General features: G+C 44.7%; 1 pseudogene; it reads left to right on the plus strand.

Moving 5' to 3' along the window:
- Positions 1-3782: 3782 nt before the first annotated feature.
- Positions 3783-11141, plus strand: LOC132765968 (zinc finger protein 585A-like; annotated as a pseudogene).
- The last annotated feature ends 1862 nt before the right edge of the window (positions 11142-13003 follow it).

The raw sequence follows: 13003 nt of genomic DNA on the forward strand, positions 1-13003 counted from the left end.
TTAGAGAAGGGTTCAAGCTGGGCAATATTCAATGCCAGATCCATGAATCATAGAATCATAGAATCAAAGAGTTGGAAGAGACCTCCTGGGCCATCCAGTCCAACCCCCTGCCAAGAAGTAGGAATATTGCATTCAAATCACCCCTGACAGATAGCCAAACAGCCTCTGTTTAAAAGCTTCCAAAGAAGGAGCCTCCACCAAACTCTGGGGCAGAGAGTTCCACTGCTGAACGGCTCTCACAGTCAGGAAGTTCTTAGAATCATAGAATCAATCATAGAATCAAAGAGTTGGAAGAGACCTCATGGGCCATCCAGTCCAACCCCCTGCCAAGAAGTAGGAATATTGCATTCAAATCACCCCTGACAGATGGCCATCCAGCCTCTGTTTAAAAGCTTCCAAAGAAGGAGCCTCCACCACGCTCCGGGGCAGAGAGTTCCACTGCTGAACAGCTCTCACAGTCAGGAAGTTCTTCCTCATCTTCAGATGGAATCTCCTTTCTTGTAGTTTGAAGCCATTGCTCTGCATCCTAGTCTCCAGGGAAGCAGAAAACAAGCTTGTTCCCTCCTCTCTGTGGCTTCCTCTCACATATTTATACATGGCTATCATATCTCCTCTCAGCCTTCACTTCTTCAGGCTAAACATGCCCAGCTCCTTAAGCCGCTCCTCATAGGACTTGTTCTCCAGACCCTTGATCGTTTTAGTCGCCCTCCTTTGGACACATTCCAGCTTGTCAATATCTCTCTTGAATTGTGGTGCCCAGAATTGGACACAATATTCCAGGTGTGGTCTAACCAAAGCGGAATAGAGCATGGGGAGCATGACTTCCCTAGATCTAGACACTATGCTCCTAGTGATACAGGCCAAAATCCCATTGGCTTTTTTTTGCCGCCACATCACATTGTTGGCTCATATAAATTATAAACAGTATTAAATAAATATCTATATATTGTAGAAGGCTTTCATGGCTGGAATCACTGGGTTGTTGTGTGTTTTTCCGGGCTGCATAGCCATGTTCCAGAAGCATTCTCTCCTGACGTTTCACCTGCAGGCATCCTCAGAGGTTGTGAGGTCTGCTGGAAACTAGGAAAACGGGGTTTGACCTACCTCCAACAGACAAGAGTTCTTTCTCCCACCCTGAAAATTTAACAGATATATTTGACCCCATTTCCCTAGTTTCCAACACACCTCACAACCTCTGAGGATACCTGCCGTAGATGTGGGCGAAACATCAGGAGAGAATGCTTCTGGAACATGGCAATGCAGCCTGGAAAAAAAAAACCAACCTGATGCTGCTGATTTACCTTTTTAAAATGCTTTCTCCTTTTGGAAAATTTTCCCCAACATTATAAAGTGGATTAAATATATATCTAAAACAAACAACCCAAAAGTTCAGAATGCTCTTTGATTGTAGGTGAACTATACATCCCAGTAACTACAACTCGCATATGTCAATGTCTATTTCCCCCCAAGATGCCTCAAGAGCGCCTCTGGGCAACATCAACTCTACTGCAAAGGCTTACTTTGCGTAATGGGTTGAGCTTCCCCTGCATCTGTCAAATGCCCTCTCTAGCAGGCGTCTGACACTTGGACCGGGCTGTGGTGCAGCTAGTTAGTGGCCAGGTGTATTAAATGACTACTGACCAAGAAGTCATGAGTTCGAAGCCAACCTGGGTCAGAGTGAGCTCCCGACCATTAATAGTCTAGCTTGCTGTTGACCTATGAAGCCCGAAAGACAGTTGCATCTGTCAAGTATGAAATTTAGGTACAGCTTTATGCGGAGAGGCTAATTTAACTGATTTATGATGGCATAAAACCTTCCACCAGCGTGTGTAAGAATGAGGAAGTACTCCATCAAGGGCTTGGTGTCAACTGGGAGTTGTAGTTGCCACCAAATTTGTCCACAAGACACCTACTAACCCAAGGAGAGACCATCACTCATAAAAATTGATTTTGGCATTTGAGAGTTGTACTTGTTGGGATTTATAGTTCACCTACAATCAAAGAGCATTCTGAACTCCACCTGTAATGGAATTGAACTAAACTTGACACACATAACTCCCTTGACCAACAGAAAATACTGGAAGGGTGTGGTGGGCATTGACCTTGAGTTTGGGAGCTGTAGTTCGCCTACATCCAGGGAGCACTGTGGACTCAAACAATGATAGATCTGGACCACACTTGGTAGAAATACTCAATATGTCCAACTGTGAACACTGGTGGAGTTTAGGGAAAATAGACCTTGACATTTGGGAGTTGTAGTTGCTGGGATTTATAGTTCACCTACAGTCAAAGAGCGTTCTGAACCCCACCAACGATAGAATTGAGCCAAACCTCCCACACAGAACCCCCATGTGGGCCACAGCAACGCGTGACAGGGGACGGCTAGCGGCCCTGGGCAAAATCAACTATACTGCAAAGGCTTACTTTGTGTAATGGGTTGAGCCGCCCCGCCCCTGCACCTTGATTAGCATATAATGGCCTGACAGTGCCTGGAGCAAACTTTTGTTGAGAGGTGATTAGATGTCCTTGTTTGTTTCTTCTCTGTTGTGCTATTGTAATTTTAGAGGTTTTTTTAATACTGGTAGCCAGATTTTGTTCATTTTCATGGTTTCCTCCTTTCTGTTGAAATAATCAAGTCGGTCAGTTGAAACATTCACACCAACTGCAGTAGACAAAGGTCCTTTGTCCCACCCTGGTCATTCTACAGATCTATAAACCCATTTTTTTCCTACTTCCAACAGACCTCACTACCACTGAGGATGCTTGCCATTGTTGTTGTTCATTCGTTCAGTCGTCTCCGACTCTTCGTGACCTCATGGACCAGCCCACGCCAGAGCTCCCTGTCGGCCGTCACCACCCCCAGTTCCTTCAAGGTCAGTCCAGTCACTTCAAGGATGCCATCCATCCATCTTGCCCTTGGTCAGCCCCTCTTCCTTTTGCCTTCCACTTTCCCCAGCATAATTGTCTTCTCTAGGCTTTGCTGTCTCCTCATGATGTGGCCAAAGGACTTCAATTTTGTCTCTAGTATCCTTCCCTCCAGTGAGCAGCCGGACTTTATTTCCTGGAGGATGGACTGGTTGGATCTTCTCGCAGTCCAAGGCACTCTCAGCACTTTCCTCCAACACCACAGCTCAAAAGCATCGATCTTCCTTCGCTCAGCCTTCCCTAAGGTCCAGCTCTCACATCCGTAGGTGACTACAGGGAAGACCATGGCTTTGACTAGGCGGATCTTTGTTGCCAGTCTGATGTCTCTACTCTTTACTATTTTATCGAGACTGGACATTGCTCTCCTCCCAAGAAGTAAGCGTCTTCTGATTTCCTGGCCACAGTCTGCATCTGCAGTCATCTTTGCACCTAGAAATACAAAGTCTGTCACGGCCTCCACGTTTTCTCCCTCTATTTTCCAGTTGTCAATCATTCTTGTTGCCATAATCTTGGTTTTTTTTTTACGTTTAGCTGCAACCCAGCTTTTGCGCTGTCTTCTTTCACCTTGATTAGAAGGCTCCTCAGCTCCGCCTCGCTTTCGGCCATCAGAGTGGTGTCATCTGCATATCTGAGGTTGTGAATGTTTCTTCCAGCAATTTCCACCCCAGCTTTGCATTCCTCAAGCCCCGCACATCCTCGCATGAGGTGTTCTGCATACAAGTTAAAAAGGTTGGGTGAGAGGATGCAGCCTTGCCATGCGCCTTTCCCAATCTTGAACCAGTCTGTTGTTCCGTGGTCAGTTCTGACTGTTGCTACTTGGTCCTTGTACAGATTCCTCAGGAGCGAAAAAACCTACAACAACCCAATTCCACATATCTTCCAGAGGGAGGTTTTGCTAGTTGACTTCCAAAGAGTTAAAGCAAAACATGTGGATTCCTAGAGAGTAAGTGAGTGGCCAATCAGAAGCCTCCTGCAGGCCAGGCCCCTCCTCTTCTGGCCATGTGGAGAAGAGGACTCTGTGAGTGAGTCTTGGGAAGTTTCCTGACTTGGGGGGAGAGAGAGAGTCTTCCTTTCTTCCCAAGAAGGGAGATGGCTCTCCTGCTGCCCAGGTTGGAGCCTGTCTGCCAGGAGAGGCCGCAGGAGGGAAGCCAGCCCGGTGGTGCTTCTTCAGGCCCAGCAGAGCCAAGCCAGGACCCTCCGCCTGCCTCTCCTGCTGCTGGGAATGGAGGGCAGTGGTGGGGAGGAAGTTCCCAGGCTGTGGCCATGGCTGAAGGCTTCCTCCTGAGTCGGGCCCAAGAGGAGAAGGACAATAAACAACAGGTGAGAGAGAGAGAGAAGCTCATCCCTGTGCTTCCAAAGAGCCAGGAATGCTTATCATGAAGGGAGGCAAACTGCAGATCCCTCCCTCCCCTCTTTCCCTTGTATTCTGATCATTTCTACTTGTGTCTCTTTGGTGTATTTTCAGGTGGCGGACTTGTGTGCAGAAGTGTCTTCCGCCTTGGACAGGCCTCCCTCCACCTCCAGCCGGATGCCGGATTGTGCAGGACAAAGGGAACCTCCCAGCTCCACAAGTAAAGACCCAGCCACACTTGAGTGGCTCAACTCCACTCCTTTGAAGTCTTTGTGGTTCGGTAAACATATATACGTATGAAAGGGATCCAGAAGCCTTTAGATCAGTGGTCCTCCACCTCCCTAATGCCGCGACCCCTTAATACAGTTCCTCATGTTGTGGTGACCCCCAACCATCACATCATCTTCGTTGCTACTTCATAACTAATTTTGCTACTATTATGAATCGTCATGTAAATATCTGATATGCAGGATGTCTTTGCATTCGCTGGACTGAATTTGGCACAAATACCCAATGCGCCCAAATTTGAATCCTGGTGAGGGCACTGGTTTCCAGGTGGAAGGCAGTCTCGGTCGGGGTTGGCATGATGCGCCTTCCCACGTTTCTCTCTTTCACCCTCCATTTGTGCCTCTTTAAATTCTGCAGCACTGCTGGTCACAGCTGACCTCCAGCTGGAGCGCTCAAGGGCCAGGGCTTCCCAGTTCTCAGTGTCTATGCCAGAGTTTTTAAGGTTGGCTTTGAGCCCATCTTTAAATCTCTTTTCCTGCCCTCCAACATTCCGTTTTCCGTTCTTGAGTTCGGAGTAGTGCAACTGCTTTGGGAGACGGTGGTCAGGCATCCGGACAACGTGGCCGGTCCAGCGGAGTTGGTGGAGAAAGACCATCGCTTCAATGCTGGTGGTAGAACGCAGCAGGAAAAGAGAGAGATTGAATTACAGGGGGGTGGACTCCATCAAGGGAGACATGGCTGTCCTGAATCTCCAAGGCCTGAACAGACCTAGCTTGGAGGTCCCTCATTCATAGAATCTGTCAAAGTGGTGGAAGGCACTTACCAACAACAATAACAACAACACCTCTTCACCCACAGCCTTGCTCGGGTCTTTCCTTTCATGATTGAATGTAGTATCATAAAATAATACAATCCTAGAGTTGGAAGAGCCCACAAGGGCCATCCAGTCCCAGCTTCCTGCCATTAAGCACTCTTAATGGATGGCCATCCAGCCTCTGTTTAAAAACCTCCAGAGAAAGAGACTCCCCCATAATCTCGAGTCGCAGAGTATTCCATTGTTTAACCACTCTTACCATTAGGAAGATGGTACCACCAGAAATGGAGACCGTGGCCAATAAAATACCATTGCCTTTTCTCTTTCTACAGGAGGTGAATCACAACCAACACATACTGGCTTACCTTTTCCTTTTGATGTACGCAGCAACCCAAATCAGGTAGGTGAGAGAATCCCTGATGGGCCAAGAAGGGCTCAGGCTTCCGGCATCCTCTTTGCATTCCCATTTTCCCCTCTTTCCACCCAAGATGCCTGCAGCAAAGTCCCTGCGTAAAGATGGACATCTGTATCAGCCACCAGAAGCAACTGGTTTCTGGTTGTGGTCAGCATGTCCTGCTTACCAATCATGTTTCTCTGTCCAGGTGACCTTCCAAGAGGTGGCCGTGTCTTTCAGTGAGGAGGAGTGGGCCCTGCTGAGTCCAGACCAAAGGGCATTGCATCAGGAGGTCATGGAGGAAATTCTGGAGACGGTGTCCTCTTTAAGTAAGGCTCTCTCTTGTGTAAGAAAGTATTAGTCACAACATGACAGAGCTGCATAATGTCACTTAAAGGGGGGGGGGGGGGGCAAAGGATTCCCCATAAGTTCACAACAGGATAAGATAACATTAAGTTTACCATTCAAGTATAGAATTTCTCTATAGTTCCAACATGATGTGCTGTGCTTTTTGTACAGCAGATGTCCTTTTTCCATTGCTCTTGTTGTCGTTGTGTACCTTGAAATCCTTTCCATTTTATGGCAAGCCTAATCAATTTTATTGATTGTTTTATTGATGTTGTGTTTATTCATGTTTTGTTTGATGTACTTTGGGCTTGGCCTCATGTAAGCCGCACCGAGTCCCTTGGGGAGATGGTAGCGGGGTACAAATAATAATAATAATAATAATAATAATAATTATTATTATTATTATTATTATTATTCGTAGACAAACCAATCACAAGGTTTTCTGGGGCTCATATTGTGTGACTCGTCCAAGGTCACTCAGTAGGTTTCCATGACTGAGAAGGAAATTATAGTGTCTAGAAGAGCCATCGTCCAATGTTCAAACCACTCCAATTGAGAGGTTGTCCACTTTTTTTCCCTAATACTAATTTTATTTATTTATTTATTTAAACCTTTTATATCCCGATCTTCTCAACCTCCATAGAGGGACTCAGACCGGCTAACAGCAAGGATTTAATGCTAACAATAAAATCTAAAACATTATACATCAACAATGAATAAAAATACATATAGGATAAAATACATATAAGCCATCCGCCAAGATAAAATCATGTCCAATTCAGTCCGCACATTGTGGTTGATAACTTTGGTCAATAGCCAGTCTCAGCCACCGTTCTGTAAATGCCTCGTTCCACAGCCAGGATTTCACTAGCTTCCTAAAGGTCAGGAGGGAGGGGGCAGATCTGATTTCATCTGGGAGAGAGTTCTATAGCTGGGGGGGCCACCACAGAAAAGGCCCTGTCTCTCGTCCCCACCAGACGCGACTGTAAAAGTGGCGGGACCGAGAGCAGGGCCTCTCCAGAAGATCTTAACAGCCTTGATGGTTCATAGGGGAGAATACATCTGGACAGCAGTCATACAACAGCAATCATACAACAGCAACACCCCCCCCCCCCCAATTAGCTCTTTAGACTGCAGTCCCTCAGATTTGTCACAAAATATGTGAAGCATCCTGTTTCTGGGTCAACAAGAACTGCTTGTTTGTAATTTGGTTTAGTATTAGCAAAACCTTTTTTCAAAAATGCAGAAATGGGTGCTCTCTTTTTCACAGTTCGTCAGATCAATTAGTAACTAGCATGTGCCCTGTATGGGTGGTTTCCCCCACCCGAGCCTTGGGGAAAGTGATATCTTCTACAGATTTTACGGTTTGCTACCCCTGGAAGGTATCATTTAGTCTTGCTAAAGAGGGTACATCCAGGTGTCATCGTTGGAAGCTACAAGAAAGTAGATTTTGAGTTAGCCATAGAAGGAAACTTTTGAAGTGAGAGAATTTCAGCAATGGGATTGATTGCCTAAACTGTTGGTGAGCACTTTAATGATACCTATTAACATTGGTTGTTTTTTAAATATGTGTTCTTGTTGTGTTTGTTGTCAAGCAACTCACAGAGAAGGGGAGTCATCTCAATACCAGGACTGTGGAGAGAATCAGGAGCTGTGCCTCTCTCGTCAGCAAGCAAAGTCCACTGAGTGGAAGCCCTTCAAGTGCCTGGAGTGTGGAAAATCTTTCTGTCACAAGCAAACCATTGCTTATCATCAAGCAATGCACAACAGAGAGAAAGAGTTCAAATGTTTGGAGTGTGGAAAGTCTTTTATTTGGAAGGAAGATCTCACTTCTCATCAAAAAATTCACTCGGAGGGAAAACCCTTTAAATGCTTGGAGTGTGGAAAGTCTTTTATTCGGAAGGGTTATCTCACTTCCCATCAAAAAATTCACTCAGGGAAGAAACCCTTTAAATGCTTGGAGTGTGGAAAGAGTTTCACTCGTAAGCTAACCCTCACCTATCATCAAGCTATCCATACTGGGAAGAAGCAATTTAAATGCTTGGAGTGTGGAAAGTCTTTTATTCGGAAGGGAGATCTCACTTCTCATCAAAAAATTCACTCGGAGGGAAAACCCTTTAAATGCTTGGAGTGTGGAAAGAGTTTCACTCGTAAGCTAAGCCTCACCTATCATCAAGCTATCCATACTGGGAATAAACCCTTTAAATGCTTGGAGTGTGGAAAGAGTTTCACTCGTAAGCTAAGCCTCACCTATCATCAAGCTATCCATACTGGGAAGAAGCAATTTAAATGCTTGGAGTGTGGAAAGAGTTTTACACGGAAGCCAAGCCTCATCTATCATCAAACTACTCATACTGGGGAGAAGCCATTTAAATGCTTGGAGTGTGGGAAGGGCTTCCGTCAGAAGACAAACCTAACCTATCATCAAGCTACTCATACTGGGCAGAAGCCATTTAAATGCTTGGAGTGTGGAAAGCGTTTCACTCGTAAGTTAAGCCTTACCTATCATCAAGCAGTCCATTCTGGGGAGACGCCATTTAAATGCTTAGAGTGTGGCAAAAATTTCAGTCGTAAGTTAAGCCTTACCTATCATCAAGCAGTACATTCTGGGGTGAAGCCATTTAAATGCTTGGAGTGTGGGAAGGGCTTCATTGAGAAGAAACGCCTGGTTTATCACCAAGCTACACATACTGAGCAGAAGCCATTTCAGTGCTTGAAGTGTGGAAAGCATTTCACTCATAAGTTAAGCCTCACCTATCATCAAGCAGTACATTCTGGGGAGAAGCCATTTAAATGCTTGGTGTGTGGGAAGGGCTTCATTCAGAACATAAAGCTCACCTATCACCAAGCTACTCATACTGGGCAGAAGCCATTTAAATGCTTGAAGTGTGGAAAGCATTTCACTCATAAGTTAAGCCTCACCTATCATCAAGCAATCCATTCTGGGGAGAAGCCATTTAAATGCCTGGAGTGTGGGAAGGGCTTTGTTCATAAGAGAAGCCTCACATATCATCAAGCAGTCCATTCTGAGGAGAAGCCATTTAAATGCCTGGAATGTGGGAAGGGCTTCATTATTAAGAGAAGCCTCACCTATCATCAAGCTATTCATACTGGGCAGAAACCATTTAAATGCTTGGAGTGTGGAAAGGGCTTCAATCAGAAGGCAGGCCTTACCTATCATCAAGCTACTCATACTGGGGAAAAGCCATTTAAATGCTTGGAGTGTGGAAAGGACTTCATTGAGAAGACAAGACTCACCTATCATCAAGCTACTCATACTGGTCAGAAACCATTTAAATGCTTGGAATGTGGGAAGGGCTTCGCAGAGAAGACAAGACTCACCTATCATCAAGCTATTCATACTGGGCAGAAGCCATTTAAATGCTTGGAGTGTGGGAAGGGCTTCATTCAGAAGACAAACCTCACCTATCATCAAGCAGTCCATTCTGGGGAGAAGCCATTTAAATGCTTGGAGTGTGGGAAGGGCTTCATTCAGAAGACAAGCTTCACCTATCATAAAGCAGTCCATTCTGGGGTGAAGCCATTTAAATGCCTGGTGTGCGGGAAGGGCTTCATTCAGAAGTCAAGACTCACCTATCATCAAGCTACTCATACTGGTCAGAAACCATTTAAATGCTTGGAATGCGGAAAGGGCTTCACTTCGAAGACAGGCCTTACCAATCATGAAGCTATTCATACTGGGAAGACACCATTTAAATGCTCTGAGTGTGGGAAATGTTTTGCTCAGAAGATAAGCCTCACCTATCATCAAGCTACTCATACTGGGGAGAAGCCATTTAAATGCTTGGAGTGTGGGAAGAGTTACACTCAGAAGATAAACCTGACCTATCATCAAGCTACTCATACTGGGGAGAAGCCATTTAAATGCTTAGAGTGTGGAAAGGGCTTCATTTCGAAGATAAACCTCACCTATCATCAAGTGACTCATACTGGGGACAAGCCATTTAAATGCTTGGAGTGTGGGAAAGGTTTCGCTCAGAAGAAAGGCCTCACCTATCATCAAGCTACTCATACTGGGCAGAAGCCATTTAAATGCTTGGAGTGTGGGAAATGCTTCATTCAAAAGAGAAATCTCAGTTGTCACCAAGCTACTCATACTGGGGAGAAGCCATTTAAATGCTTGGAGTGTGGAAAGAGTTTCATTCTGAAGACAAGGTTTACCGATCATCAAGCTACTCATACTGGGGAGAAACCATTTAAATGCCTGGAATGTGGAAAGGGCTTCCCTCACAGGACAAGCCTCAAACAACATCAAAGAATCCACACTGGAGAAAAACCATTTCAACGCTTGGCGTGTGGAAAAGGCTTTCCACACAATGCAAGCCTCACACAACATCAAAGAATCCACACTGGAGAAAATCCATTTCAATGCTTGGATTGTGGAAAGGGCTTCCCACACAAGGCAAGCCTCACCTATCACCAAGCAATCCATTCTGGGAAGTAGCCATTTAAATGCTAGGATTGTGGGAAGGGCTTCCCACACAAGGCAAAGCTCACAGAACACTAAAAAATTCAAACTGGAGAAAAACCGTTTCAATGCTTGTAGTATTAAAGAGATTTCCAACAGAAGAAAAGCCTCCATCTTCATCAAGCAAAACACACAGGGGAAAGAACCCTTTAAATGCCCGGTGTGTGGAAAGATCTTTTGCCAGTAGAGACACCTCCTTTCTTTGCCCTCGTCCAAACCATGAACTTCTTTAATACGAAAGAGATGACTTTAAAATTCTATTTCTTTATTGTTGTTTTTTCAGGAATGACTGGAATTTTTAAAAATAATTCTTTATAAACAAACTGGCTTCTTTTGATGAAATATCAAAAAAAGACTTGCTGAAAATAAGACAGAAGGACAAAAAAGAGATTTCAGGCTGGACAAGATTCATGGCCAGGAATATGAAGTATGGATCTCAGGACTCCACTTTTTCTTTCCACAAAGGAGACTCAAAGCAGCTGTTCTCTGCTCTTCGATGAGCATGGAAAGATGTCTGCTGTGGGTTAGACGGATAGCCAGGCCCTGTTCACTTTCCTATGTTCTTTGAATAAAGTTTATTATAACTTGTTAAGCTTGACTCTGCTCCTGAATTGTTTAAGCTCAATCGCTCTGTTGCTGTCACCAGAAGCTTCTCATTTGCTAAACTGCTACTGCTACAGCTGTTGCTGCTGATTTACCTTTTTTGAGTGCTTTCTTCTTTTGGAAAATTTAGAAATATTTAAGTGGGTTAAATATATATCTCATACAAATTATATTTTTTAGTGTTTAAAACATTTTCAGGTTTTTTAAAAAAATACTAGTATGGGTACCCGGTAATGCATTTGAAAAAGACATTGTTTGTTTTGGAGCATAGTGTCTAGATCTAAGGAAGTAATGCTACCCCTCTATTCTGCTTTGGTTAGACCACATCTGGAATATTGTGTCCAATTCTGGGCACCACAATTCAAGAGAGATATTGACAAGCTGGAATGTGTCCAGAGGAGGGCGACTAAAATGATCAAGGGTCTGGAGAACAAGCCCTATGAGGAGCGGCTTAGGGAACTGGGCATGTTTAGCCTGAAGAAGAGAAGGCTGAGAGGAGATATGATAGCCATGTATAAATATGTGAGAGGAAGCCAAAGAGAGGAGGAGGGAGCAAGCTTGTTTTCTGCTTCCTTGGAGACTAGGACGCGGAACAATGGCTTCAAACTACAAGAAAGGAGATTCCATCTGAAGATGAGGAAGAACTTCCTGACTGTGAGAGCTGTTCAGCAGTGGAACTCTCTGCCCCGGAGCATGGTGGAGGCTCCTTCTTTGGAAGCTTTTAAGCAGAGGCTGGATGGCCATTTGTCAGGGGTGCTTTGAATGCAATATTCCTGCTTCTTGGCAGGGGGTTGGACTGGATGGCCCATGAGGTCTCTTCCAACTCTTTGATTCTATGATTCTATGGTGTGAAATGTAATATCATTTAGTTAATTAGTAACACTATTAGAAAAAAAGCCAGTTTTTTATTTGTTTTTTATTAATGCTCCTATTAGAAACGTATAAGGATGTGGTGAACTATAATTCCCAGAATTGTGGGCCAATCCTCCCCAAATCAGGCCTGTATGCACAGTTGGCCATGTTGCATCTATGTGCCAAGTTTGGTCCAAAGTCAACGTTGACTGTTTTGAGTGCTCTCTGGATGCAGATGAACTACAACTCCCAGATTCCTAGGGCAGTCACCCCCAAACTCTGACTGTATTCACAGTTGGGCCTGGTGCATCTACATGTCAAGTTTGTTGAGCTACAACTCCTATAAATCAAGGTGAATTCCCCCAAATCTCTTGTTCAGTTGCTGATCAATTCCTGTTTGCCATAGGAAAGAGTAGGAAAGGCAGAGGGTGGGGTCATGCAAATTCCACACCCATGGAGAGAGAGAAAGGAATCCTGGGATGTCCATTCTGTAGGAAAGAAAGAACATGTAGGATGAGATTGTCCCCGAATGAAAGCATTCCTCGGGTGGTGGGCAGGATGGTGTTTGAGGAGGACATTGACAGGGGTTGGGAGACATGTTCATGGGGCCGGTATAACCTGAAATGTTCTTGGAGGGAACGCTTTGGGTGGCTCATCAGCACTTGATTCCTTTTAACTCTGAATCTTTTAATACTATTTAATTTAATTCTGTTTTAATATTTGTATATTTTGAATGGTGTGCTCATGTTTTTATGTAAAGTCGCTTTGAGACTATCTTTAAACAGACAAGGGGACAACAAGTTAAACATGAGCCAACAATGTGATGTGGCGGCAAAAAAAGCCAATGGGATTTTGGCCTGCATCAATAGGAGCATAGTGTCTAGATCTAGGGAAGTAATGCTACCCCTCTATTCTGCTTTGGTTAGACCACATCTGGAATATTGTGTCCAATTCTGGGCACCACAATTCAAGAGAGATATTGACAAGCTGGAATGTGTC

This window comes from Anolis sagrei, chromosome 2 (genome assembly GCF_037176765.1).
Source record: "Anolis sagrei isolate rAnoSag1 chromosome 2, rAnoSag1.mat, whole genome shotgun sequence".
Lineage (NCBI taxonomy): Eukaryota > Metazoa > Chordata > Lepidosauria > Squamata > Dactyloidae > Anolis > Anolis sagrei.